Genomic DNA, 27,814 nt, shown 5'->3' with positions numbered 1-27,814 from the left:
GACAGCATATATTGTGTTTTCCAAATGTTCTTATATTCAGTACTTTGTGGAAAATAGAATCAAAATGTCTGTTAAATATAGTTAAATTATAATCTTATTTTATTAATTTTTTGTAAATATAGAACATTTCAAGGAACTTCTAAATTTGAAATATCAGCATACATTTCTTCCATTTGTTGATGCAGTGAGGACAAAAAATATATATAAAAATAAAATACTTAAAAAGGACTCTTTTGCTTGTGAACTTCAAGGAAGGAAAATGCCTGTTGCCCTATTTATTGCAGCCGACCATTTGCACGTTGCAAAATCATGCACTGAAGCTAGATAGGGAATGAGTTAGTATATTAAGCAGGTGGGTATTAATACCCAAAATATTTTATGTCACAGGTCTCACAATTAGAAACACAGATAGATCCTAACCTTGCAGCAGGTGCTCCTTTGGAGCAGTCTTATAGAACAGAATTATTTACACTAACACATGATCTAAAGTTTCTTATATTGGACCGTGTTACAAAATGCCTTCTTCATTTGTGACCCATGTCAGAATTTTTTCTAAAAATGCTTGTTGCAATTAACAGAAATGGCAGTGCTGTCTTTGCTGATTTTCACCATATTGAAGCACTCTTGAGTGATAATCACCTGAATTCAGAAAGGTTAAATGAGAATTTCAAGAAGTGCATTCTTGCATCTGTCATCTGCAAATGTCATCTGAAAAGATGGTTAAACTAGAATCTGATCGGAGTCAATAATATACTGAAACTACAAATATTACTAAGGAAAGATTGGAGTGAAAACACTTCATACCATCCTAATTTTTATTATTTGTTTTTAAAATGCTGTTACACTTTCTCAGATATTTATGGAGAAGCTGAATTTAAATGTGGTACTTTGTGAATTACACTCAGATATTGTGACGTATATTTAAATTGAATCAGTACTTTTTATTATTTATGGGTAACAACATCTGGAAACAAAACTAGCCTTTACTTGTCTCCAATGATACTCCAGCTTAGAACACAGCAGCAAAGAAATAACAATAAATTTCATTCTAAACCATGTAATTAATGGCTGAATACATTAAACTTTCATCCTGCCGCTATTCTCTAGAAAAAAAACTAGTCCTGGATTAAAATATTCTCATTTTGTGTGATCAAAAGAACACTGAGTTCTTGCTGAATATAAATGCAAATGTAGTTTATCTCTTAATTCCAAGGTATTACTGGAGAGGGCCTCAGATATGATAAAAAGGCATTTAGTCTTTTAATGCTTTAATGCTACAAAGGTTAGAGAAATTTGCAAGACTCTACAAATGCAACAGGACATTATGAGATGCTATCATTTTCTGTAATTGACTTTGTGACATTTGTGTTCCATGTGAGAAGTGTAAATTAGTAAACAATATGATTGCTTAAGCAATTTTTGAGCATACTACAAATGTAGTGGTATGCTCTGTTTACTAGCCTACTGCATTACCTTTTACCTCTTATACTGTAGATTTATTATTTATTTTTGCAGTTTTTACTTCCACCCACAAAAGCATTCTGTCTAAACATTCAATTTGGGATTATTCCCTTTAAAAATGTGTGTAATTTAGCCCTAAAACACAGAATATTTTTACTAGTAGTTCAGGTGGGTAGCTGCATCAGCATGCGTAGGCTGCAAAGGAACAAGTGATAGGTTTATTCCATGCTGAAAAAAAGAAGAAAGAGAACACAACGTTTCAGCCGTGGAGCCTTCTTCAGGTGTGAGAGAGACAGGGCAGTAGGCAAAGGTAAAGTAGCGGGAGAACAAAGGTTGGGAGGGAGGAGGAGTGAGAGGCGGGAGCAGGGGACAGAAAGAGAGGCCAATTAAGAGGTGTGAAGTCAGAATGGGTGCAGAGAGGTGTGAAATGAAACTTCCAATGAATGTAGAACATTTAAAAGAACAGTAGTCTGTCGTTAAGAGAAGGGAGAATGTGTGATCCTAGCTGCAGACTAATTTTGGTTTTGGTGGTCTTTCTGATGTATGAGTTCGGAAAACCGTCTTTGAGAACACAGACGGAGAGATTAGAGTGGTCGTGGCCGTCAGAGGTGAAATGAGAAACAGTGGGCTTGGAGAGATCTTTAATCTTCACAGCCCTGACGTGTTCTCTGAAGCGGTCTCCGAGTCTCCTTCCTGTTTCTCCAATGTAGATGGCTGGGCATTTACTGCAAGAGATACAGTAAATAAGGTTGCTGGAGGTACAAGATGCTGTCTGAGTGATCGGAATTGTCCTGAGGGGCCTTGAATGAGTGTGGTGGTGGATGTGTACTTGCAGGTGATACAGCAAGCTCTGTTGCAAGGGAAAGTGCCTGGTGTGGATGGTTGTTGAGGGTGGTCAAGAGAGCTGTGAACAAGGAGGTTACGCAGATTAGGTGGTCGGCGATATGAGATGATAGGGCGATCAGAAAAGAGGGCCCCAATGGAGGGATCATCCTGTAGGATGGAAAAGTTGTGGTTAATGGTCCTGGGGATAGGAAGTGTGTTAGGGTGCTAAGGAAGCACCAAAGGAATGTGGTTGTTATGGCGGGTGTTCCTGATCGGGTTGACGGTCCAGGGGGTGTTTTTGGCTCTGGCAAGGGCCCTGTCAATCACACTGCTGGGGTATCCTCTGTTGATGAAAAAGGAGTACATTTCCAGGGCTTGGTTCTCGAAGTCGATGTCATCGCTGCATAATCATCGTAGCCTAAGGAACTGTGAAAAAGGAAGAGAGTTTTTAGTGTGGTTGGGGTGAATTGAGCTGTACAGGAGGTAGCTGTGTGAATCCGTGGGTTTGTAATAAACTGAAGTGGACAGTCGGGGGTAGTTGATGGAGAAGTTGATGATATTGTTACTAGGATATGTTTTTGCTAACGAAGATATATAAATCTAGAATGCAAGTACTTTTGAAGAATCTTTATTTCCAAAATCTGTTCTTCAAAAATCTATACTCTATCGGATGGCATAATAGCTGATTGCTGTTTGGCTGATTACATCGTAGTCAGGCGAGTGATTACTATGTTTATTGAATATCTACAGAGGTAATGTAATCTACATATGGTTCTTCCATTTAGACCTGGAATTAACTGAACATGACAAATTCTTTATACTTTTCCTGGAATTGAATTTATGTCGAACTGATTGGGCAAGGTAAAGTATGTTAGGAAAGTGTGCCCAAGCAGTTATTAATATATATGTACAGTAGTAATATGTAGTATTATGTTCTTTACCGTCACCTTACTCAATACAATAAGTATAAAATACTTTAAGAACTTTGATGTATTTAATACCACACTTGACATTTAATACCATAATTGACTGTTGTATAGTAACAAACTGATATTAAAGAAAAGATGACCACAAGATCTTTAACCTTTAATCTTTAACAACCAAATGGGTTGTGTGTAATGAGTACTTTCTTTGCCTAATAAAACAACTAAAAAAGCTTAATTAATACTTAACCTACCTTCTTTGTATCACAGTTTTAAGAGGCATTTCAGTGACATTTTGTCTCTATTCTTATTTATATTTGTTGCTCCTGTTAGAACTCCTCATCCTGTATGCTTGTTTGATGCACTATGATGGAGTCACTGTAGCTTATTAAATATTTTCCTGTTTATTAAAACTTTTTTTTGTGTAAAACATATCTTTGTGATTAAAATACATATCATAGTTTGATTGAAAGCCTGCCTTTGAATACAACATTTTTTCTAGAAATATGTGCCTGTACAGTATTTCGCTGAAGTATATAGTTTCCCTCTTTATGGGGAACTGATGAGACATTTAAGACATACTGTAGTTCCTGCTTCTTTGTAGTTTAATTTATTGTCTTTCATCTGATAAGAACATTAATCTTCCCCATGTGAATATATCTGCTTCATACTTCTCTATTGATTAATGACAGGTAATATTTGTTTAAATGATTGTTTTAAGTCAGCTTCCTAGTTCAGCATAAGACACACCTCATGATGGAAAACACAACAGACAACTTACAGAGTAACATTAGTCATATACACTACTTAGTAGTACAAACCTTTTTTAATATTGTGTATTTAATTGTAGGAAATGCAGGAGTCAGAAGCATAAAGGAACTGTCAAAAATAAGTTAAGAGCAGGAGGCACCAATCTGTCATCTTCATAGCATAGAGATTCTCCTCCAGTTGTCTGCGTCATTGAAACCGAGAGATTAAAGATACTGTCTATGAAGAGAAGCATTATAGTGTTGAATCTTACACTTCAGAAGTGCTTGGGCCTATTGTTCTGGAGCTTCAAAAGACAGAGGAAGGCAAAGTAATTTATGAAGCATTAAGATTCTGTTAAGAAATTAATTAGCTATTTCAATAGGTACAGTGATGCTACCAGATTATAAATTCATAGCATAGAAGTGATCTGGTAAGAAAATTGTGCTTTGAAATCATTGGTATTCTTTTAGCTTTAGAATTTCAGTTTTTCATTACATTTAATTCATTTCAATTTTAGAATTACTGATGGTTCTTTATGTAGATGTGCAGAATTTGTCTGATGGTTATATAAGATTATATTTAAGAAATGCTTTTGGCTTTTTCATAGGCTAATTTATTGATTCATATTAAATTCATTTAGGTGTTCCAGGTTGTTTTACTGCAAAAATGGTACTTTTCTTTGTCTGAGCAACACAACAACAAAAATAATGGTAGAGCTTTGTTGTCAACCAGTTCTGTTACTCTGTAGCTTTCATTTTCCCAATTAAATTAAGACATACCAGCTCATATTGTCGGCACAGATTTTACATAATATACCTCTGTGTTAATGACTCATGGCTGGATCCATCTGGCAAAGCTAACATGCTGTCATTGTAATGATGTTGATAATGAGTTGTGCCAAGTTTTGTTGAGGCTTTTTTTGTGCTTGATTATGACAGTTACTGTGAGAAAGGTTTCTAAAAAGAAAATATTTTACTTTTAATAATATAAAACAAATCATCCTCGTATCATTAGAACATAAGCTTGTCGTACAGTAGGTGAAAGTATTTGGCAGATGGGCTCAAGGCTTTAAATGTTTAGATATTAATACATGTGAGTGGTATTTGTGTTTAATGAGCTACTTATTGTGAAGGATGACATTAGTGAAATTAGAAACAATTAATTCATTTACTGCAAGGACTTTCAGTATGGTATCCCGTTGTAATAATTCCAGTGAGGTAGGCAGCTCTTTGCTTAGTAATTGTACTTGCATGTGCACTAAGCCGGAGATTTCTTGACTGATTATAGGTTCTCCTGCAAGCTGATGATTAAAACATACTTCTAAGTCAATGAACAAAGACTTCAGCTCTTAATTAGTTGATGCAATCATTACAAAAACTAAGCTGTCAATTTCCATTAATTTGTATTGGCAATGGATCAAGAATTTCTACCTTGTGTAAAAGTGATAAGGCAAACTTGTAATGTTTAGTTTGCTGCATTGCATCACACGTTAGTATAAAGTTGGCATTTCTGTACCACCCCACCGTTTGAGCCATTGGTGGAATTACAAACTGTGCAATGAAGAAAGTGCTCTTTCCATCAATGCAGCGTATGTAATATGTAGTATGGGTCTTACCAAGTTAATCAGACTCTCCTCTTTATTGATTTACAGGGCTTTTAAAAAAAATAGATACTTAATGTTTAAATAATGATAATAAGAAATAAGTTTAAAATGTACAGTCCTGCTATGTGACCTGTCACATTTTTTTATTTATTCAATGAAATTCGAAATGAAAGTCAGTCATCCTTGACTTTCCTTCTGCTGCAGTTCCTTTCTCAGGGGAAGACATACACATGTATTACAGATAGCTGAGGCCAGTGACCTGCTGTGCCTTTAGGTTATACTGTAGCTTTCCTAGACTGCAGTTTCCATCTTAATTGCTTAGTCAATTTCACCTTTTGCTCTGCTCTTTTCATGTTGGTTAGATCCTCAGTGTCCTTCTATTAATTGGCCACAGTAACAGCATGGTTAGTTGAAAACGTTTTTCTGTATCTTCTGGATGTCTTGCTATGTTTAGGTTATAGTTTAAATTATATATCCTTTATTAACATCTCTGTTCCATTGGCACTTCTCTTATTATCCCATTAGGGTTCGTGCTAACTCTAGTAATTACTAAGTAATGGGTAATAATTACAAAGCATAACAAACATGTTCTATTCCATGCATGGGAAATGTTAGCCATGGTGATAACTATGACTTTGAAAGACTATTTTTACAGATATTTTTATCTTTTCTTCATCATCTACATCCATTATGTTTTAAGTGTAAATAAACGATCACCTCTTTAAACTTATTTTTTTACATTTTTTTTCATTTCATTAACACTATTACAAAATTACAAAATCCATCTATTGTTGGATGAAAACTATGAATATGTTTATTTTATGTAGTCTAGAGAAGTCAGAGACACTGGGTCAGTTCACCTCCAGCAGCAATAACAACTACAACATGTTGCAACATCAGTCTCACTCAAGGTTAAGAGAAGTTTATGGATATATGGAGCTCAGGCAAGAGCAGAAGTTGGTGCAGGTTTGCAAGTGATTGTTGGTACAGTAGCAGGGGCTCTTGAGTGTGTCTCAACCAGTAAAGAAGCTCACTCTGAAATGTATTGGGGTTTACAGCCTGTCAAATGATGAATGGCTCTCACAGGCTTGTTCTTTCCTTGCAGGTATACCTGTAGGTATAAAACCATAAAAGAACAGTATTTTCTTGAGGCCCAAATTATGCTGCATGTTGATGTTTTTTGTTATTGACCAGCTTCTGCCTGTAAGCCCATAAGTCTATCAGAACCTATACATTACCCAGTTGTGTTCTGGCCTTCGGCCATCCACCAATGGCATGAGCACAAACCATAATGCCCCTTGTGAGTCACTTGTTTCTCAAAAAACAGTACACCAAGAAACAGACCTAGTCTGCTGATAGTGTACAGTTCTCAGAAGGTAAGGGAGAGTGTCTTGGGTCATTTTCATTGCTTTGGACAGGATTTGTCATGTCTTTGGAGCAAACAGTTCTCTAACATTGTGATAAGGCAGGCATGTCTACCTGCAAGCTATTTGATTAAAACTATTGACAAATGCTATAGTGTAGTCACAGGCCTGGTCAGCTCTATGCGACAATAAATCAGAGCGACAGGTACAGTTCAGACCCAGTGACAGTGAGTGATATTTATCTGCCTGACATCTTAATGTTACTGTTAATGATGCAGTATGAAACAATACAGTAAAATAACAATTTCATGCATTTGTGCAAATCGTTGGAAACCCCTTTTCTTGATCCTAAATAATAATATTCAAACAAAAAATGAGCTTTGTAAGAAAGTCTTTAAATTTGCCCTTATTTACATAGTATCAGATTAACCACTTTGACAAGTTATACAGTATTGTTAGAATAGAAAACAGTTCCTTACGAATTAGTGCAAGTAGTTTTTACAATATCGTTTAAGGATATTAGTCTGCCATTTTCTAGAAGACAGAAGAGCTTAATGTATATACATTTTATTTCTTTAATATGTCACTCAGTATCTCCTTATTTTTAAAAGATGTAGCATCTTTCTGGCAAGTGTCACTGCTTTAAATTCTTTTATAGTGTTGATTGGTGATTAACAAGCTCAATTCAGTTGTTTTTTTTCTTTCTCCCTTCGACCCATCAAGTTTTGTGCTAAATGAGTAGCTATCTAAATGCACTGTAAGTATGCTACTGTGAATCCTCGAGAGACTGCAAACCAAATCACACTGTCTGATACCCTGACAAAAGAAGATTGGTTACCATGGTTGCATTTTTTCCTTTGCCAGTTTTTAAACATGCATTCTTTTAAAAAAAGATAAATAGTGATAAAAAATCAGGTAATGTTTGGATATTTAAACAGTATTGACAACCTGTTTAAAATTGTAACTCATAGTCCAAACCTATGATGGACAGCATGTTGTACAGTCTTCTTGAATTGAAAACACCCAGTTAGGAGCACTAGAGACTCCTTAGTACACAAAGGTAACATCAGTATAACCGTCTGATATTGAGTTTATGACAAGTGATGAAAAGCTTATGTTAAATGATGTGAAATATGACAGAAAAGTACAGTATATAGATTTGACATGCCAACAATGACTCACCCTTAAATATTAAACCACCAAAAGAAAGTATTGCTTTTCAAACAGTATGTGCAAAGTTAATCCTTTGTACATTAACACCTGATTCCTCCTCAGACGGATGCAGAGAGTTTAGAACTTAAAATCATAATTATAGATTTATACAGTAATTATATATATTTTTGCTTCTTTTATCCAAACATAAAATTATATTTTTGCTTCCCCTTTCTGCCCATTAATGTATGTCTTGAGGAGGACAATAAGGACCCAAATTCACCTGTGACATCCCAGAACATCATAGCAGCATGAGAAAGGAAAAATGGTTGGGGGCACTCGCCTGCATATACAGTATCTCCACTGTGGAGCGGCACAGCATAAATAGAGGACAACTCATTGATCCCCAGAAGCTAGTTATCATTGCAGAGATGAGATATTAGTCTATGTACATGTAAATTCCAGTGAATTCAGACAAAGAAGCGGAAAGATCCGGAAAGATCCCTGACTGCAGTGTGACCTTTTAGAGTTTTTTTTACTTCTGGGAGCTGTGTTAAAGGTCAGCGAATGACCTCTTTTGTCATTTGGGCGTTTTAACAATTTCTGGTTTTATAATGGTATAAATTCTGATCATAATTGGTGTCTTTGTGGCATCTAATAAATTATTTACTAGGGAGCTCATTTAGAAGTGATATTTCTGAGTTTCACTGTGGAATTAAGAGTGACACATCCAGAACTTACAGAGCGCCAGGCGACCCCTTCACTTTGAGTGTGAAGAGAATCACTTATTTTTGATTTGTATTCTCTTCTAACGATTCCATGTCATTTTAAAACAGAATGTGGGAAATGAACCTTGTAAAAGCCCTTATAAAGGTGAATGCTGGTCTGGAGTTTTGTCAGGAAAGCAAAATATTAAAGACTAACACACTCCTTTGCATTATTTGAAATATGCATTTTTAATTAATTCTAATTCAGTCACGTTGTAGTGAAGAAACAAACTTGAGCATCCTTTAGTATTTTTTGACAAAAACCTTTAATTGGATTAAAACAATTTAATTTAATTAATGCAAAGCCATAGTCTACTTATTACATAAGATTAAAAAATCTTTGGTACTTTTTAATGTTCTGTGCCTGAAAGATAATAATGTTGAAAGAACAACAGCTACAAAACAACTCTTTCAGTCACGCTTAGAGGTAAAAGTAACATAGAATTGAGCTATCATTGATTTACAATTGTACCCTTATTAGTTGCTTAATACTAGAGCGTGTCCCGTTTCTTTAATTAAGTGCACCTTGCAATGTTGCAGTTGATGTAGAGAGCTGTCCTTAATGCATTGGTTTCATTGACTCACATTTCTTGTCTAATGAGGAAAAGAAGATCTGACTTCTTTTGTTTCCATCTGGATAAAAAAAAATCTGTTTTAACTTCATGCTTCTCTAGTGTGTAGCTCTCCACTGTCCCTCTGTGCAATATATTACCTCATGCACTACTGCCTACGTTAAGTCTGTGAAGTTTATTATTTGTTTCTGCTCTTCTCAGTGTATTTATTAGCTTATGTCATCTGTTTTTTTATTTTCTTTTTTAAGGTGCCTTTCTGTTTTGGGGCAGCAAAATAGGAAGAGCTGTCGCTTTGGGCTCAAATCTGGAGTCTGCATTTTCTCTGGCTGCTCTGGTTTCCTCTTGCAGTCCAATCACATTCTGTTAATTGGTATCTCTAGATTTGCTGTTGCACGTGTGAGTAACTGTGCACACATGCGCTCTGCGATAGACCGGCAAGCCACCCTCCAGGGTGTAGTCCTACCTTGTGCCAGCTGGTTTAGGCTGTGGCTCATCACCTTCTGAGAATAAAACGTTTGCTGCAAATAGATGGATAATTATTTTGGTCTGGTCTCATTTATTGTCATGTTCATTATTTTATTTCAACCCTTTTATTTCATGCAACGAAGGGAATTGATTTACCTGTAACAAATACCCGCTTACTTTGTTTTACCAGCTACTTTGAGACACTGCACCGTGTACATTTATTCTTTTTGGTGAGTTTTGAAATCACATCAGTTGCCTCGTTTCATTTTCTCCTCACTGTTATTCAATGACTCCCAAACATGAATATAAAAATAATGATAAATTGATCAAATCTTCAACATCGTGAAAATAAACTCAGTGTCATGAGTTTTGCATTGGTTTTATGTCTTGTGAAATACAGGTTTTGTTGAATGCATAACATAGTATACAGTATATTAGTTTGATTTTTATCTTTGTGTAAAACCTCTTAAAACTACTTGTTAATAAGAATCAGGTTATGTATGTTGTGGGAAAAAGTGATCTCCACTGTATTTTTTTATAGTGTGGCATGGTACTGAGTGGTTAGCATTGCTTCCTCAGGAGCCAGGGTTCAATTCTTGGGGTGCTACTGTATCTGCATGGTCTCCATGTGTTTACATGGGTTTCCTCTGGGTGCTCCAGTTTCCTCCCACAGCCCATATACTGCTTGGTGAATTGGCTTCTGGGAAATTTGGCCATGGTGTGAGTGTGTTTGTTTTTGTCTGTGTGTGCTTTGCAATGGACAAGTGTTCTGTCCAGGGTATATCCTGCCATGTGAGTCTATAAGCGCTTAGAATATGAATGGATTTTTTAACCATTTTAAATAGATCTAAGTAGTGTTTAGAGTTTAGAGTTTATGAGAGTAGGCCATGTGGTCTGTTTTGTTTGCTTGGTTCACATAAGTGATCTGTGAGTTGCCTTGTGGAGAGAAGTGTATTGCTGGATAGTTTTAAGCACAGTCCTCTCAATCTATATTCTCTCGTCCTTCTGCATTTGGACAGAGGGCATACAGTAGCTGCATTTCCTTCTTCTTCACAATGCTGTTATGCTGAGAATGGCACATGACTGCTCAGTTACAAACTGAGGCCTCACTGGATGAAGAACTCTCAGTTGGTGAGTAGCAATTGTTTCCTGCTGGTACTCCAAATTAGAGAGGCTGCTGATGAATGTTTCCTAAGCTCCTGGCTGTGCTGAATGATGTATCTGTACTGTTTGCTTAAAGTGAAAAATAATTAAATGTAATTTTAAAAGTGTTTTTGAGTCACTCATATTTTTGTTCCAATTTGATTCAAGGTTTCTCACAGAAGCTATTTAATTTTGTAAATAAAGTTGCATTGTTTAAGCATGTAATAATAATAATAATAATTAATAATTGCTTACACTTATATAGCACTTTTCTGGACACTCCGCTCAAAGCACTTTACAGGTAATGGGGACTCCCCTCCACCACCACTAATGTGCAGCATCCACCTAGATGATGCGACGGCAGCCATACTGCACCAGAACGCTATCAGTGGGGAGGAGAGCAGAGTTATGTAGCCAATTCATACAGGGGGATTATTAGGAGGCCATGATTGGTAAAGGCCAATGGGAAATTTGGCCAGGACGCCGGGGTTACACCCCTGCACTTTTCGAGAAATGCCCTGGGATTTTTAATGACCACAGAGAGTCAGGACCTCGGTTTTACATCTCATCCGAAGGACGGCATCTGTTTACAGTATAGTGTCCCCGTCACTATACTGGGGCATTAGGACCCACATGGACCGCAGGGTGAGCGTCCCCTGCTGGCCCAAATAATACCTCTTCCAGCCGCAACCTTAGTTTTTCCCAGGAGGTATCCCATCCAGGTACTGACCAGGCTCACACCTGCTTAGCTGTCTTACATGTCTTTTTATAATCTTGCCTATGAAGGCTACATCTGTTCTGTTGTGTGAAGATTTTTCATAGGGCAACTTTGTGATTATACAGTATCACAGGAGAACACATATCAATTTTAATAGTTTTCACTATGTTTTAAAGAAGTTGTAATAGTTATAATGCAGTTTTATTCTTTACAAATTAAAACCAAAATCATATTATCTGTATAACAGCAAACTAATAACACAACCCTTTCTTCCCAGTCAGGTTCCAGTAGTTTGCATTCTAAATGATCTTGTTAATTAGGTTGAACAGGTGAACAGTTAAAACCTTCTTAAACAGCAAATTAGAATGAGAATGAAACTTGTGGCCAAAACTGTACTTCAGATCCCCCACTGAACTCTTTCTTTGTTTCACTTTGTAGAATTCTGTTTGCTTCTTTTTTTAGACATACAGTAATGGAGGTTATTTTTAAAATAAAACCTAACTGCAGAAAACAGTTAAAAATAAATCGATTGGTTCAATTATTTGTTCAATATGCCTTATTAAGTGCTCAGTTGCAAAGAAAACCAGATTAGACTGGGGTAATTCAAGAAAAGGACTAGGGAACACTAAGGAATGTGAAATATACAAGAAATCTGTTATTAGTGCTAAAGAAAATATACAATCAAATTTGTTAGAAAACTGTTAAATAGTATATTAAAGCATAATCAGAATTTTTATTGTTTTTTTTAAATGATATTTTTTCATATTTTGATTTGCCTGGCTGTACAGGATCAGCAGTGACCACATGTGTTTAACTTACAGTATACAGCATGTGCCGTCTTGGTTTCTTCATGACCATATGTCTTGCTTTATATCTGCATAACTCCACACACAGATGACTGAAATACTGTAGAAGCTATTTGCTTGTTTTTGCTGTATAAACATGTAAACTTAGAGGGAAGAGACAATGAAATATTTGTCCTTTACTTGTTGAGGATGAAGGATGAAAAACATTCTGATATGCAAACAGACATGACAGTCTGCTTTCGCAAAATATCTAGTTTCTACCAAATCCAACCTGCTAGTCTCACTTTGCTCAGAGACTCGCAGTTACTCTCAGGATTTTAGCTATTGAAAATTCATAGTAAAGTGTAGTGGAAGGTTACAGACTTGGAAAATGATGTGTTATGAAGCCTGTCAAGCTGTATGGCAAACTCTAGAAAAGAATATTGTTTACTTTCATTCTGGCAGACAATGGAAACATGTTTCACAAGATTCCTAGAGATACTGAAACTATTCTGTGGGTATGATTGTGATGGAAGGGAAATATGTGTGGATCAAAACTCCAAACTTTGGCAGTGATAATATTAATTACAAAAGGCAATTGTTCTGTAGGCTTGCTGCCATTCAGTCACTCACAGAACGGACTTCGAGTGGTGGGTATACAGCAGATGCAAATGATAACAGATGCAGGAGTGCAGGGTACCAACCCTTGACTTTGCAGAAATTGAACTGTTCATTTATGATGATTAATGTTCTATGAATTCATTGCCTGGAGGGGGGCAATGGACCTGAGGCCCCCAGAGATTTATTTTCTCTCACTGGGAAGTGAGGAGTTGGAGTTTCTGTTGTCCTCTTCTCCAAGGCAATGTGGTCAGATGTTGCTGTACAATATTGTCAACTGCCTTATAATTCTGTAAAGAGCTCTGTGGCAAACTGTTGTGAAGGGCGTTATAGCAAATGAAACATTGGTATGTCTGAGGGTGTAATGGAGTAATTGCTGCATCAAAGTTTAGATAGGGATTATCAGACTGTGTGTATCTGAATGATAAAGTGTTGCTTCTCAGGTACAATGTAATGAGACTGTTTTCTGCTAGTATCATACTATTCCTAATACATGTCATAGGCAAGCATCATATAATGTATATGTGCTTGTACTGTATATGCATACAGTACTTGAATGTAAACAGTACTTGTTTATATATTATTAACAGCTACTAATCTTAAAGCACCTGTTTAAGACATAAAGACCAATGAATATACAATTGTCACTCAAGATAGTACAAAATTATAAAAAATGCATTGGCATTCTGGCAGCCAGATTGAGGTTATTTTCCCTTTCAATTGATGTAAAGCAGAAAATGTAGATAACATTGCAAGAATGTGCATTGCTTCACAAAGCTGTGTGAGCTGTGCAGATGCAGCAAACAGAGTGACATCAAGAAGTGCTCCATTGTCCAGTGTTGAATGGGTTTATTCTGGATTACTGATTTTTCACTTGCCTGCAATGTAACTTGTAGGTCCCAGATTCTAAATTAATAAAGTAAAATAAAAGTTATCAAACAGCTGTGTCTACACAACTGAGGGCTTCTTATCCTATCAGACAATCTAAATTGATCAACACCTCAGTACCTTATCCTGCATTGTCTGGCATGTGTCCCTAACTTCAGCTCCCATAAAAATGGCATTTTCTTTCTGTATTTGTTTCGTACAAAAGTCAGATTAAATTTAAGTGTATCTCCTAAAGCATGAAAAAGTAATTTTGTCAAAAATGGAAAGTAAGATGGTGATCCTGAAACTGCATCCTTATCCTGCATTGTCTAGTACAATTGATGCAAAACCAGCCTGCATATAAAACATACACCCCAAAATTACAGTATATAAGAATAAAATCTAAAACTTCACATTAGGATGATAATTAAAAAAATACAGGAAATAAATGCTATGAGCTTATCCTGAAAAACTCACTCAGTATTATAACTAGGATGTTATTAAATGTCCTGTGTTGTTATAATTAGAAGCAAATGCCTAAAAATTATATTCTTAAAAGTTTAGGGACTTTGCCAAATTAAATAAACGTTCTTATGGTTCAATTCAGTGATACGTCATTTCCGTAGTGTAGTGGTTGTCACATTCGCCTTACTCGTGAAAGGTCTGCGGTTCAAAACCTGGCTTAAACAAGCGACCCGTTTTGTGCACGTTTTTTCTGTAGTTCCCTCACGGGATAAAGTATTTATCTATACTGGAAAACAAGTAAATAACCAAGGTTTAGTATGATACCTTGCATTACATGTCTTCATCTTCCTCTAGTACATTCCTGTCCATGTCCATGTGCAGCCTGCTCATGATCACAAAATAGCACATACATATATATATCATATATACCAAATATAATATCACAAAATATCTAATTTGATATTTACATTTTGTCTTAATTTTCACTGACGTTTTTGCTGTTTTTTCTATGAACTGTTGCAAATTTGAAAAGATTGAGTCTTAACAGAAGATGTATTTGTTATTTGATTGTTAACAAGAATGTTGACCTCTGTCCCTTATTTCGAAAGTTAAAATTTATTGTAACTCACTAGCTGCCAGTTGCAGGCTGTACAGTGCTTTCTGTGTGCACCAGTTAATGTTTGATCACTTTGTGGGGGGAGTGTGCATTGCATGCTTGATGCCCACGGCCTAAAATACACTACATACAATAGAGTATAAGCAAGTTTCCATTTCTTTAACCGTTCCTGGGTGTTATTGGAGATAGAACAGAAATGTCCCTTCCGTGAATATAAATTTTAGTGATGTTATTGCTGTTTTGTGCCTTACATCCCCAGTTCTTTAAATACTGGGAAAGGGTGTCTGATTTTGTATAGCTCCCAGATTGAGATGTGATCATGTGCTTGAGCTATTTTTTCTCTCCCTGAATATATTATCAGTTTTGACGTAACTTGGTTCGGATGTACTTTACCATAGGATTTCAAGCAAAGCAAAACAAATTAATATTAACAAAATAATTAAAACATAATTAATATACATAGCTGTTCATTATTGTTGTATTTAATGTTCCCTTAATAATGGATATTTCTTTTGACTGTGCTCCGCCTGAGTGACTAAAATGGATGTTGTTCGCATGACTAACCTGTTTTGTTAATAAATTTAATGTGAGTGGCAAGTATATTCAGACAGAGAAGTGGTATGTGTTTTTAGTTTTTAGTGTTTCACAATGTTTAAAATAAGGAGACAGATCCTGAGATTACATTTTGACATTTGTTTCACAGACATTTTGAATCTAGCTCAATAAAGCAGACTTAATTTTGCAGTTCATATCAATGAATTATTTTAAGCCTCAAGTTTTTGTACTGCAGAAATATTTTATATTACAGGGGTTAAATCATTCAGTGTTTATTGTAGAAGCAGAATTTATTATTTTATACTAAAGGATACTGTTCTAATTTATGTTATTATATTATTAATATTAAAAAATATGAAAACTGTTAAAATGTGACAGATATAAATATATTTTCGTGTTTGTTAAAGCAAGAGGCAATTATTTTAATCATTGCTCAAACTGCTGTTCAAAAGGATGGTAGTCCTACCAGTGCTGTGTTGCCTGACAAATTATTGAGCGAAGTAGTGTTTATTATGTTTGAAATGATTCCTAAGTTGTTCATTATTTGAGCTTTTCTAGCTACGTGGAATCCAATTCTGTTTTAATTTGTTTTTCAGGTTATATTTATCTTTTAGAGCAGCACATTGCAATTCACATTTCCATCTTTAATAAAAGCCCTCGCTTTAGTCTGAAAAGCATTGTTAAGCAATATTTTCACACAAACAAGCTCAATTAAATGCAGTACACTTGAGTTAAAAAGGATAGAGCGGGTCTGTACATATATTACATGGTGTTCCTAAGTGAAAAGCTCAGCCTGAAGTACATTTATTAATTAGCAGTCTGGCAAAAAGGGAACTCTTAAGAGAGGGGAAAGAGATACTGTAATACAGACCTATTATATTAGCGTTACATTGTACATATTTCATTTTTCCTTTTCAGTGTGACAATGAGAAGCACTTTGTGGTGTAATTTGCTTGTATCTCTTTCTGATATTTTGCAATTTGAATTCCCATTTTACCATTGAAATACAGATTATGGTTACAGCTGTAGATATGCATGAAGGACATTTTGTATTTCTACGTCAAGGGTCATTAATCATTTTCTTTTGCATTTATCTCTATGAAACACAGCCCGAGAACACAGCCAGTATTTCAGGGGAGGAATAAATCTTTGAAATAATATTTTTGGATTAATTTTCATCATCCCATAAATGACAAAAAAACACATTAAGAGAAAATAAGCCAGCAGGAGGATGATTGTATACCTCTGTATGTGTGCAAATGGCAAAGTTCCCAGATTGTACAGAGATCCTGATCAGCATTATTTCACTGAAAAAAAGAATATACAGTAGTATTTTTCCACAGTAGTACACTTTCCCTATTTATACGCCTGTGGTTCATTGGGACGAATTGTGAGAACCAGCAAGGAACCGTCAGAGATATTTGTTTTTTATGGTAGCAAATTTAAGTATTTTCGTAAAAGACTACAGATTATACCCAGACTCACAGCAGTAACATCACACTTGCCTTTAGATTTACCATGCTCAATATTGTGAACATAGAAGCTAATTTGGCATGAAATTTGGGCACAAGAGGGCAAGGGAGTAGGGAAAGTTTAAAATGGAACAATACAGGTATAATCTACATTTAATAAATATAGATACCACATTTGTAACAATCCTAAAGAAGCATAGATGTGTAATATACATGAGCCTTCTCACCTTTCCTTGATATAGGCCACTAACAGAATAAAAATATCACAATGTCATCAAAAGAAGAGGATGACATAAAATAATATAAATAATAGACTAGCAGTAAAAAGATGCTCACAGTAACACTAAACTATTTATCACATAACACTAAACAAAACTGATCAGAAAAAATGTAAAATGCATTAAAATGATCAATAATTTTATTTATTTGCTTATGTGACTTATACAATAACTGCAGAATTATGTGGATCACATCTATTTTAGTGGTTCTAATATATTCCAGAGTGGTCTCTCCTCCACTAAATACTACCAGCTACAGCTAAAATTAAAAAAAGCTTATTTTTTCTTCTAACTGGAAAGGTGTTAAATTAATTAAATCAATTTAATTTAATTAATGGATTAATATTGATTTAAAATGTATAGTTTGGTCAATATTTTTACTGAGACTTATGATTAGGTCTGACCAAAGTCCTTCATTAGCACACTCCAAATGCAAAATGCAAACTTTAGGCTTGAGTTGTATCTGAAAAATGATGTTGTTTCTGAAAAAGTTAAAAGTTAAACTGAAAGGACAGATCCACCAACATTAGTGTTCTCTCTCAGATAGGCACCACAAAAACTGAAGCTAATATCAGCTCTTAGGTTGGTCATGTCATTTGGGTTTCAGTTTTCAGGTTGCAAAATAAGTTTGCTTTTTCCAGCCTAGCTAAGGCAATATCATCAGAGGTCATCAGAAAAGTCATTTCTACGATATGCTAAAAGCAGACTTGGAACATTTGTATCAGTTCCTAGGAGATTATGGCTCTTGACCAAATCTGATAGAGGAATAACATCTGTGAGATTCAAAGGTGTGAGAATGAAGATGTAAAGAAAGAGTACTCTATCAGACATCTCACCATGACCAGACAGTGTAGTACACAACGTGATGTCTCCTGAGACAACACCTACTCATCCTACCACAAAGTGTGCAGATAACATATTGTTTACAGTAAGCTGTGAAGAATAGACATTCAGTTGTTAATTTACACAAAACACCAATCAGGACCAAAAACAGCATAAAATAACTTTATGTAACTTTGTTACAGTATATAACTTTATTTATCAACAGTTTCCTAATGCCATGCTTTAATTTCATGGTGATCTTTCAGTCAAAGCAGATGTCACCCAACATCTAAGCCATTTGATCTGCAATTAAAAACAGTTGTGCTGGAGAGTGTTTCATAGCACTGAGCACTGTTTAGCATTTACAATGGCAATCACAATGAAGTCCACTTTTTTCACCTGCTGGAAATGTGTTTTTTTTCACTAGTTAAAAACGTTTTTTTTTTAAAGATATCAGGCAGCTGTTAATTGTATTAAATTATAACTCCTGAAATACTGAAATACTGAAATGCTCATCCATCAAGGAAGAATGGGATTCATACTCCTCTACTGTTTGTGGTGGACCAGCTTTTTGACAAAGTTAGAGGACCAATTTCCTAAATTGATTGTGAGGAGTGCACTACCTCGTCAAAGAATTGTTTGAAGGTACCACTGGTACTTTTTTTAAAGAGATATTAGTAAGGACATTCACATTCTTTTCAAAATCAGTTAATGGTAATTTTGGACTTTATACTGCAGCATGTTTACTCCATTGGGCCTACTACTTAAAAAAGTAATACAGTACAGCATTACAGTATTACAGCAGTACAGTACCCATTGCTCCATCATCTCCAGTTGATTTCTTTTAAACTTCTGTCAAACATTCAATAAGACTTTCATAGTCTGTCAAAATTGATTTTACACATTTAATCCTCATTGTCCATTAAGTATTTTTACCACATTCAAAGAGTCTCAACAAGAAGTTGAGTGAATCCTGAACTGTCAGTTTTAAAGAGTGTATATTGTATATTGCGTGTACAAATAACATGCTTCTGGATTTCTTTCTGGCAATCATACCAAGGAAGTCCTCACTTCACTATCAAATATTAATATGTTATATATTAATAAAAATTAATTAATAAGGAAAATGTCTCTAAATGTGTGCATTCCACACCATAAAACCTTAAATAATCTTCACAGCCCTATAGTGTGATGATCATATATCATAAACATAAACTAGGTCCTTTTTATTGTGAAATGTCCTCCATTTTATCAACCACAACACAAATAAATCTTGACCTCTTTAACATCTGCAACAGTTGCTTACTTCTCCATTGCTTCTATGCAGCATTATCTGGACTGCATAGGTTTAGTAGCTGAATTAAAATGTAAACCTTGTTGAGTTATTCAAACAACACAAGCAAAGAGATAGCAAATAAGTTTTATGTTGTGGTTCTGGTCAGAAATCTGATAGTATTAACACCATTTTGATTGAGTATTTGTGCTGTTGATCCCTATGGCATTTTTTTCTCACAATTTACCATTCTGTTGATCACAGAGAATTCTGTTGTTGTCTTTGTGCAATGTTTTTCCCGCATAACAACCTCTTTTTATTGTTTTGAAACGCAGTGTGTCCAATCTGCAACCATTTTCAGTGCTTGGGCTGTAATATTCATGTTAGTGTTTCTGAATATTTATTAATGCCAACAGTACTGAAAGATTGAGACGAACCTTGGTCTCTTGAATATTGAGTTTTTAATGAGGATAATCCATTATCCATGACTTATAACTGAATATGACAACATATCCTGCTAAGTTATAAGCTTTTCCCCAAACAAATCAAATTCATAATAATGATTGTAGGCTTTATTGCATATCAAAACCATAGAAATCACTATGTACTATGTAAATTATAATGCTGAAATTTGCATTAGAAATTGTGGTGATTTTGTAGGTGTTTATTAAAACTAGATTGCTAGCTTACTACTATTCAGTAGTTACACATATTACAGTATTTATTCTGGAGAGTTTTTGCCCCCCCTTAAACATTCATTGGTCATTTGCCGGCTAGTCCCCAGCTTTGCTGCTCATACTTTTAGTTCATGACAATGTTGAGGTGCATGAATGAATAACTGTCAATCTGAAAAGAAAAATGGATTAACAATTTCTCTAACTCTGAAACTTACTGTATATAGTCAACAGTTCAGATGTCAAACATGAAAATTCAGCTACAGTATTAATTAACAGTCCATCAAAGCTTTTAAACAACCATACAAGAATAAATTGCTTGAAAATAAGATTTACATTATATTGTGAAGTTTTTGCAGAGGATTTCTATTATGAGTTAATGTTTATGACCAGAAAGGATCACAATTATATTGTTACAAATAGAGGGGTTAAAAATAGAAAATACTGAAGGGGATGATCAATAATCAGAATTAATAATTACAACCCTCAAATTGTAATGCTAAGGTATGCTTACCTAAGCAATTGGTATAGTAGCTATAACCTTGTACCTGGAGAGAAAATAAGTGTTGTTATTGGGGAAAAAACAATGAAGTGAATAATAGAAAAGCATTTTTTTTCATTTTATTAAAACTTTATTTGAAATGCTGACCAGGAATATAATAAGCAGTCTGTTTCCTTTTCTGTTTTTTAGAGTTCCAAATCAAGAAGACTGTAAAATATTTTAAAAGCTGTATTTATAAAGTAGATTCTGGACATTAAAAACAAAAACAAATGAGGAATAACTTATCTTAATCACACCAGAGTGATCAAGGAATCAAACTGGTAAGGTACTTTCTTCAGTTATCTGTATTAAGAAAATGACTTTTTTTGTTGTTCTAGCTTATTAATGATTTTGTCATTTCAGGTAAGTTTCATAGCATCTTTAGAAAAATCAGGCTAAAATAATCTTCTGTCAGAGTGAACCTCCTACTTTGGATGTTTTAAATTTAAATTTAAATTAAATAGTACTTTCATACCTCTAACAGGGCACATAGGGGAACACTTAAATTATTCTAAAATCAATGTTGGAATAAATCAAGACAAAAGAGTCTTAAAGTTTATTTTATATTTTTATATATTTTATATTATAAACAAAACAGATTCTTTAATCAATCAGTCAATCAATCAAGGTTTATTTATCAATGCATAACAATACAGCATACAATGACGGTGGTTGTCGTCAGTGAAGTGCATTTTCCACAAGCTCACCAAGGAGAGATAGGACAGAATTTGATAGAAGGTTGCAAGAAGAATACAATAGATTATACAGTAACAATTTACAAGATTATGCAATAATTTTAAAAAAGGCAGGCAGAAAAAAAACGCAGGGGGAAAGAAAACGCAGTGGACTGACAATCAGTGGTCGTTTGGGTAATTGCCGGTGGCTGCTGTGGCTGGCTGTTCTGCAGTCTTATTGCCCTAGGGAAAAAGCTGTTTTGAAATCTGCTGGTCTTTGTCTGCAGGCTTCGGTATCGTTTTCTAGACCGTAGTAGGGAAAAAAGATGATGGTTTGGGTGACTGGGGTCCTTGAGTACAGACCTGCCTTTCTTGAGGCATTTAACAGAGTAGATATTCTCAGTGTCCTGTTGCTCGCAGCCAGTGATGAGCTGTGCTGATTTCACGATCCTCCGCAGTACTTTGCGATCCTGGGCGGAGCAGCTCCCATACCAGGCAGTGAAGCAGCCAGTCAGGATACTGTCAACATTGCACCTGTAGAAGTTGGCTTGGATACGTGACGGTATGCCAGACTTCTTTAGCCTACAGAGAAAGAATAGGCGTTGACGTGCTGTTTTGACCATGTTGTTGGTGTGGGGAGACCAGGTTAAGTCCTCTGTGATGTTAACACCTAGGAACTTATAACTGCTGACCCTCTCTACTGCAGACCTGCTGATGTAAATGGGAGCATGGTCTGCTCTCTGATGTTTTCTATAGTCCACTCCTTAGTCTTGCTGGTGTTCAGAGAGAAGTTGTTGTCCTGGCACCATGCTGCCAGGGTTTCAACCTCCTCCCTGTACGCAGTCTCCTTGCCATTCGTAATCAGACCGATGATGGTTGTGCTGTCCGCAAACTTAATGGGTCGACACAATTGTGATGAATAAGGAGTAGAGAAGAGGGCTGAGTACACAGCCTTGGGGGACACCGATGTTCAGAGTCAGGGTGAAAGAGGTGTTTGTGCCTACTCTCACCAACTGTGGTCGGCCCGTTAGAAAGTCCAGGATCCAGCTGTGGAGAGGGGAGCTTAGTCCTAAATCCCGGAGCTTGGTTATAAACCGTGAGGGTGCGATGGTGTTGAATGCTGAGCTTTAATCAACAAACAGCATTCTCAGATACTATCCTTTCTTATCTAGGTGTGAGAGGGTAGTGTGTAGAGCAGTGGCAAGGGTGTCCTCAGTTGATCTGTTCTGTCTGTATTCATATTGCAGTGGGTCCAAGGTGTCAGGAAGTGAAGAGATGATGTGTGCTTTGATAAGCCCCTCGAAGCATTTTATGATGACTGATGTGAGTGCAGCGGGGCGGTGATCATTCAGACAGCTGATTGGTTTTCTTGGGGATTGGAACAATGGTGGTTTTCTTGAAGCAGGAGGGGACTGTGTATTGAATAAGGGAAAGATTGAACATATCCGTGAAGACTTCTGCTAGCTGGTCTGCGCAAGCCTTTAGAACACAGCCAGGGATAGCGTTGGGGCCAGTGGCTTTTCGTGAATTTGTCTTCCTAAAAACTTTATATATGTCAGCTCTGGAGACAGACAGTGGGTATTCCCCCTGGTATACTGGGATTTTCTTAGCTGGTTCTGTGTTATGGACTTCAAACCGAGCATAAAATGAGTTTAATTCATCAGGGAGAAAGGTGGTTTGTGACGTATTGCTGGGTTGTGCTTTGTAGTCTGTGATGGTGCGAATTCCATTTCACATATTCCAGGTGTCTCGGTCAACCTGATAGTATGATTTTTTAATAATTAACTGTAGGTGCATTAAATATCTGGAATTGTACGTTTTCATTTGGCAATTGCTGTTAGCAGTTTTTATTTTTTTTAAGTGCTAATAGGTAGTTCTCTTAGTCTAACAAAACTAATTCCCATATTGCCAAGAGACGCAGGCCAGATAGGTAGACCTGTGTGAACAAACATGCAGTTTTTCTAAGGAGTTTTTAAATCACCACTGCTTCAATGTGGTTTGATAATTGGCTTGGTTAAATAATGAAGAGCCCAGATGAATTGGAAATCTGAGCACCTCAAAGCCTGGGTTTCCTATAACTGGTCCTGGGACCCCAACGTCTTCCAGTTTTCAGGCCAGCTGAGATCTCACTTAATTACACCTCTAATTGAATTACATGATTAGCTTAATTATACCTTTAATTTAGGCCAATAGTCATACAGGCTCCTTTCAGGTTGTCCCTAAGAAAAACACACAATAAAATGGAGAGGAACTGGTACAAATATGGTACTTTAGCCCAAAAGAGGTTGTTGAGGTGTTGCTGTATACATATTTTTCAGTATTGTACTGTTTTGTTTTACCTTCACAGATCAAGAGTCAAGTTTGTAGAAATCATCCATTAATCCATTGCAAGGCGCAAAAGCACAAGGCAGGATAAAACCCGGATGGGATGCCAGTCCATTTCAGGGCACACACAGACAGACGCATTCACAACAGAGCCAGTTTTCCCAGAAGCCAAAAAAGTATGTCTTTGAACTGTAGGAGGAAAGCCACGTGAATACAGGGAGAACATATAAACTCCACACAGAAAGCACCCCAGGTTCAGAATTGAACCCAGAGCCTGAGTGCTGTGAGGCAGCAATGCTAACAACTGCACCGCCATTGCAGAAACTAAACAATTTAGCCAAAAATGTTGTGTATGTTAAACAGAAAATAAAAGATAAAAATAATTTCCAGTTTTGAAATGTCTTGTATGCTTTTCTTTGTGTCAGGTTCTGCCCATTGTATTCTGAACATGAAGGTCCTGCTGTGCTTTTCTAACAAAAAGGTCAAGACAAAGAGAAAAAAACAATATTTTCCACTCGTTGAGAAAATATTTGATCATTAAAAACCATATGGCATGATATTAGAATGTGCAAATCAAAGAACATTTGTTTATTATAACTGAAATGAATTAGCTGTGGATGTTCCCTTATAAAAGGAGAAATTATGTTCATTTTCTAATGAACATCATTCTAATATTTGCAAATGTTTGTTATTTTATGTAGGCATGGGTCAAAAACACACAGTCAATTCAATGTTCATGTGGCCTCTTAAGGAAATTAGATCCTGTGAAGCATAGCCTTATTTTCATGTTGACATAATAGGAAGTGTGTTTATTAGTTGGTCTACATTCCATTTAATTGTGTATTTCTTGGACTGTCTCCTTAGAAGGAGGTTATACAGTATGTATAGTAAAAGAGACGGGAGGCCACAAGAATGTATAGCTTTTTCAGGAGACAAATAGCTCTTCGATCTTTAATACTCTTTAGATTTAGTGTTTTTGTTGTTACATTGTGTATTGTAGTGTATTGCCCTGTTGTAATTCTGAATCAGATGATGTAATGTGCACTGTATGTGACATACAAAATGATGTGTGATTTCAATAGATGGATTGAAATGGATGTCATCTAAGACTCGAAGGGCTTGCATTGCATTATAATAGGCAGATTTTCTAATACTTGATTGTCTCTACTCACTACTAATCCCACACTGTGGTTTACCATCTTTCTATTATCTGTAGGAGGGGACCTTTAGATTGTGAGATGCTATTGTAATTGCATGTGACGTTGATGGGATATTAAGATAGTAAATAATTACAACTCATTAAGTATTAATACCAATTAGGTATTATTTATTTGTTCATAAAGTTAACAAATATAGTTAATTATATAGATAGTTCTAAATAGTGTTTATGTATACACAATTTGTGTGTATATAATTTTTAGTTTTATAGAACTTGCAGTATATTTCACATTATGGTGTGCATTGTGATGGATTGAATACTTATTACATGTAAACACTGTATTGGAATTTACAAAACTATTACATGAAGGTCAGGAATTCCTGGATTTCTCTGCAAATGTAAATTCACAATATCCAGAAACTCTCAATCATAGGCTTAAAGGTTACAGTGACAAAATAATCAATGGTCTGGTAGAAAATCCTTAGACACCACCAGAAATGTTGATATGGCTGTTTGGCCTAAGGCTTAATCTTCTTTGAGCTAATTTTGTTGCCCTTTCTCCTCAGATACTTGTCCACCTAATCTAATTTCTTCTGTTAATACCTTGCAATGGATAGGTTGCTGACACTGGAGGTCGTGAATGTGATTTTTGTGTATTCTCAAAAAGGATCTATTTCTTATTTCTTTGTGCTCACAAATGTGCAAACACCTAAGGGTATTGTATTTATGTAAATATTTTTAGATAATGAAAAACATAATTTTAATTTACATTAAAAAATACAAAAACAAATAACTTCTGTATGTAAATGTGTTACATTTAGCACCATGAATAGTGTCAGTAATGTGTAAGAGGTAAAAGTTGTAAATGAAGTGTGTGCAGAATACTTCTTGAAAATAATAATCACCAAAAGTAATGCAAGCTTATTAATGTCATTATTAATGGTCCCCTTTTGGCAGCTCCTGTCTTGGAATCGAAAGGCTGACATTAGTTTTAAACATATTCATTAATTTAAATTCATTAATTAAATGCCATTTAATGTTTTAGCTTCATACCTTTACTATTGTATAATAGCATGATTACAGTTCAGATTTACAAAAAAATCTGCCTTGATTGATCAGTTACTTTTACAATATGTTTATTGTTTCATTTTCCAATGAGTCTTCACTGTTAGCTTCAGTATGTTTATAATTACAGCCTGTCATTTGGATTATTTCTTGACCTTACAGGTCATGACAACGTTTTATTCTCTGGGTATTTTTACCTTGACAGAATGAGTTTTTTCACCTCATCATCACATATTTATGATAGTTTTAAAATACTGTATGAGACGTCTTTGGATCGAGTCAAGGCTTTTCATTTTATTTGATAATGTTTAGGGCCTCAGAGTAGATGGAGGGTGATAAAACTAAACTATTCCTGACAGGTTTACTGTTTTGCAACGACTGATCAGAAAATTGAATCTAAATAAGATTTCTCTAAAGAATTTAGGCTTTGATATAAATAATATACCTGGGTTACCATTTGTAAAACACTTTTAATTAAAAGTTACCATAATCTGCCTTCATGCAAACATATTTTAAACCCATAGCATGAGAGTTACTCTCACTCTTGCATTGAGAATTCATTCAGTTTAGATTTTCAAGCTGCTCCTAAAATTGTATTAGGTCTGCTTCATCACGTCCATTTACTCTTCATATACCAAGAATGGTGAGAGATATTTCTTAAGCTTTTAAAAATATATTGTAAAGGAATGTAGTTTGCTGACATAAACCTGCATTGCATGATGGCAAGTAATTGTTATTATATAACTAGTGTACAAGCAGGCACCTGTACAGTAAGTAGCTTCCCAGTGGCTCGACCAGTGTAAACACTCGTTGAGAGGGTAGGTTGAGTCTTCTGTTCCAAACATGTCTATGCTGGACCTGGGTCCATGTCATTAGATGTTGGATTCCTGAAGTAGCTGTACAAACCTGGCTGAGAGATGCAAGGTGGGCATTTGTCTCATCAATGGACAAGCAGTAACTCCTGGGACCTGCCAGGCATTTACAAATGATTTCAGTGAGCATTGTGTCACTCCTCTATTCATTGCTGACTTTGGTATGATGCACTGGGGACCTCAGAGCTTGTCAACGTGATGATAATCAGAGGAATGTGATTTCACCTCCAGTAAGATCTTGTGCCAGATCTTGAGTCAGAGTAGTGTAGATCTTGTCAGAGGAGATCGTAATAATAATTAATTGCATAATACAATACTTTTCATTCCAAAGAAATTTATAGGTTTATATATAGGAGAGGACCCACTTCATGCACCACTGAATTGCAATACAAATTTGGTTAACAAAAAGGAGCCCTACTGTACAGATCAGATGAAAAAGTGAGAATTTGCTTCACCAATTAAATTAAGGGGAAACTTGAGGTAGGTTGAATTATAGAAGCCAAGTGTGGAATTTAGCCAGGATGAAAAGATTAACACCTCTACTATTTTGACCAGTGCCATAGAATCTGCAGGTCCCCACTCGACCTGTGTGGAAAAAGAATCATTGCCATAACTTTTAGTCTAAACAAGTGGTATTTCCAAATTGGAAGGGTCTATGGTGGAAAAGATCCAAGTAAAAAAAATCTACTGTATATTGTGAGGTCAAGTTAGGAATTTGGCAACTTATTTAAATCAAAGATTAATAGATTAAAAAGTTGATTTAACTGGTTTTATTAAGTAGAAATAAAAATTAACGTTGCTGAGTGTTTAACGGTTTAATGAGTGAAAGTAAGGCTGGGAGTCTATTAATAATTCCCAGTGCCAAAAACAGCTCAACTTCCAAATGAAAAAACTGGAATTGCCGACTTCCATTTACTGCGTAAATACCCACTTGCTTTTTTTTAGTTGCATATGACTTTAGTGTTTAGCCACAGCTATCACAGAACGTGTTCTGTAACATATCCATCATC

At 35.6% G+C, this 27,814-nt stretch overlaps 1 protein-coding gene across 3 annotated transcripts in view; it reads left to right on the top strand.

Annotated features, from left to right (window-relative positions):
- Positions 1-27,814, top strand: part of LOC102688363 (fragile histidine triad diadenosine triphosphatase) — a 493,799-nt gene that overhangs the window by 92,908 nt on the left and 373,077 nt on the right. The window lies entirely within an intron of this gene.

Source organism: Lepisosteus oculatus, chromosome 4, assembly GCF_040954835.1.
Source record: "Lepisosteus oculatus isolate fLepOcu1 chromosome 4, fLepOcu1.hap2, whole genome shotgun sequence".
NCBI lineage: Eukaryota > Metazoa > Chordata > Actinopteri > Semionotiformes > Lepisosteidae > Lepisosteus > Lepisosteus oculatus.
This window is presented reverse-complemented; position numbering and strand designations above follow the sequence as displayed.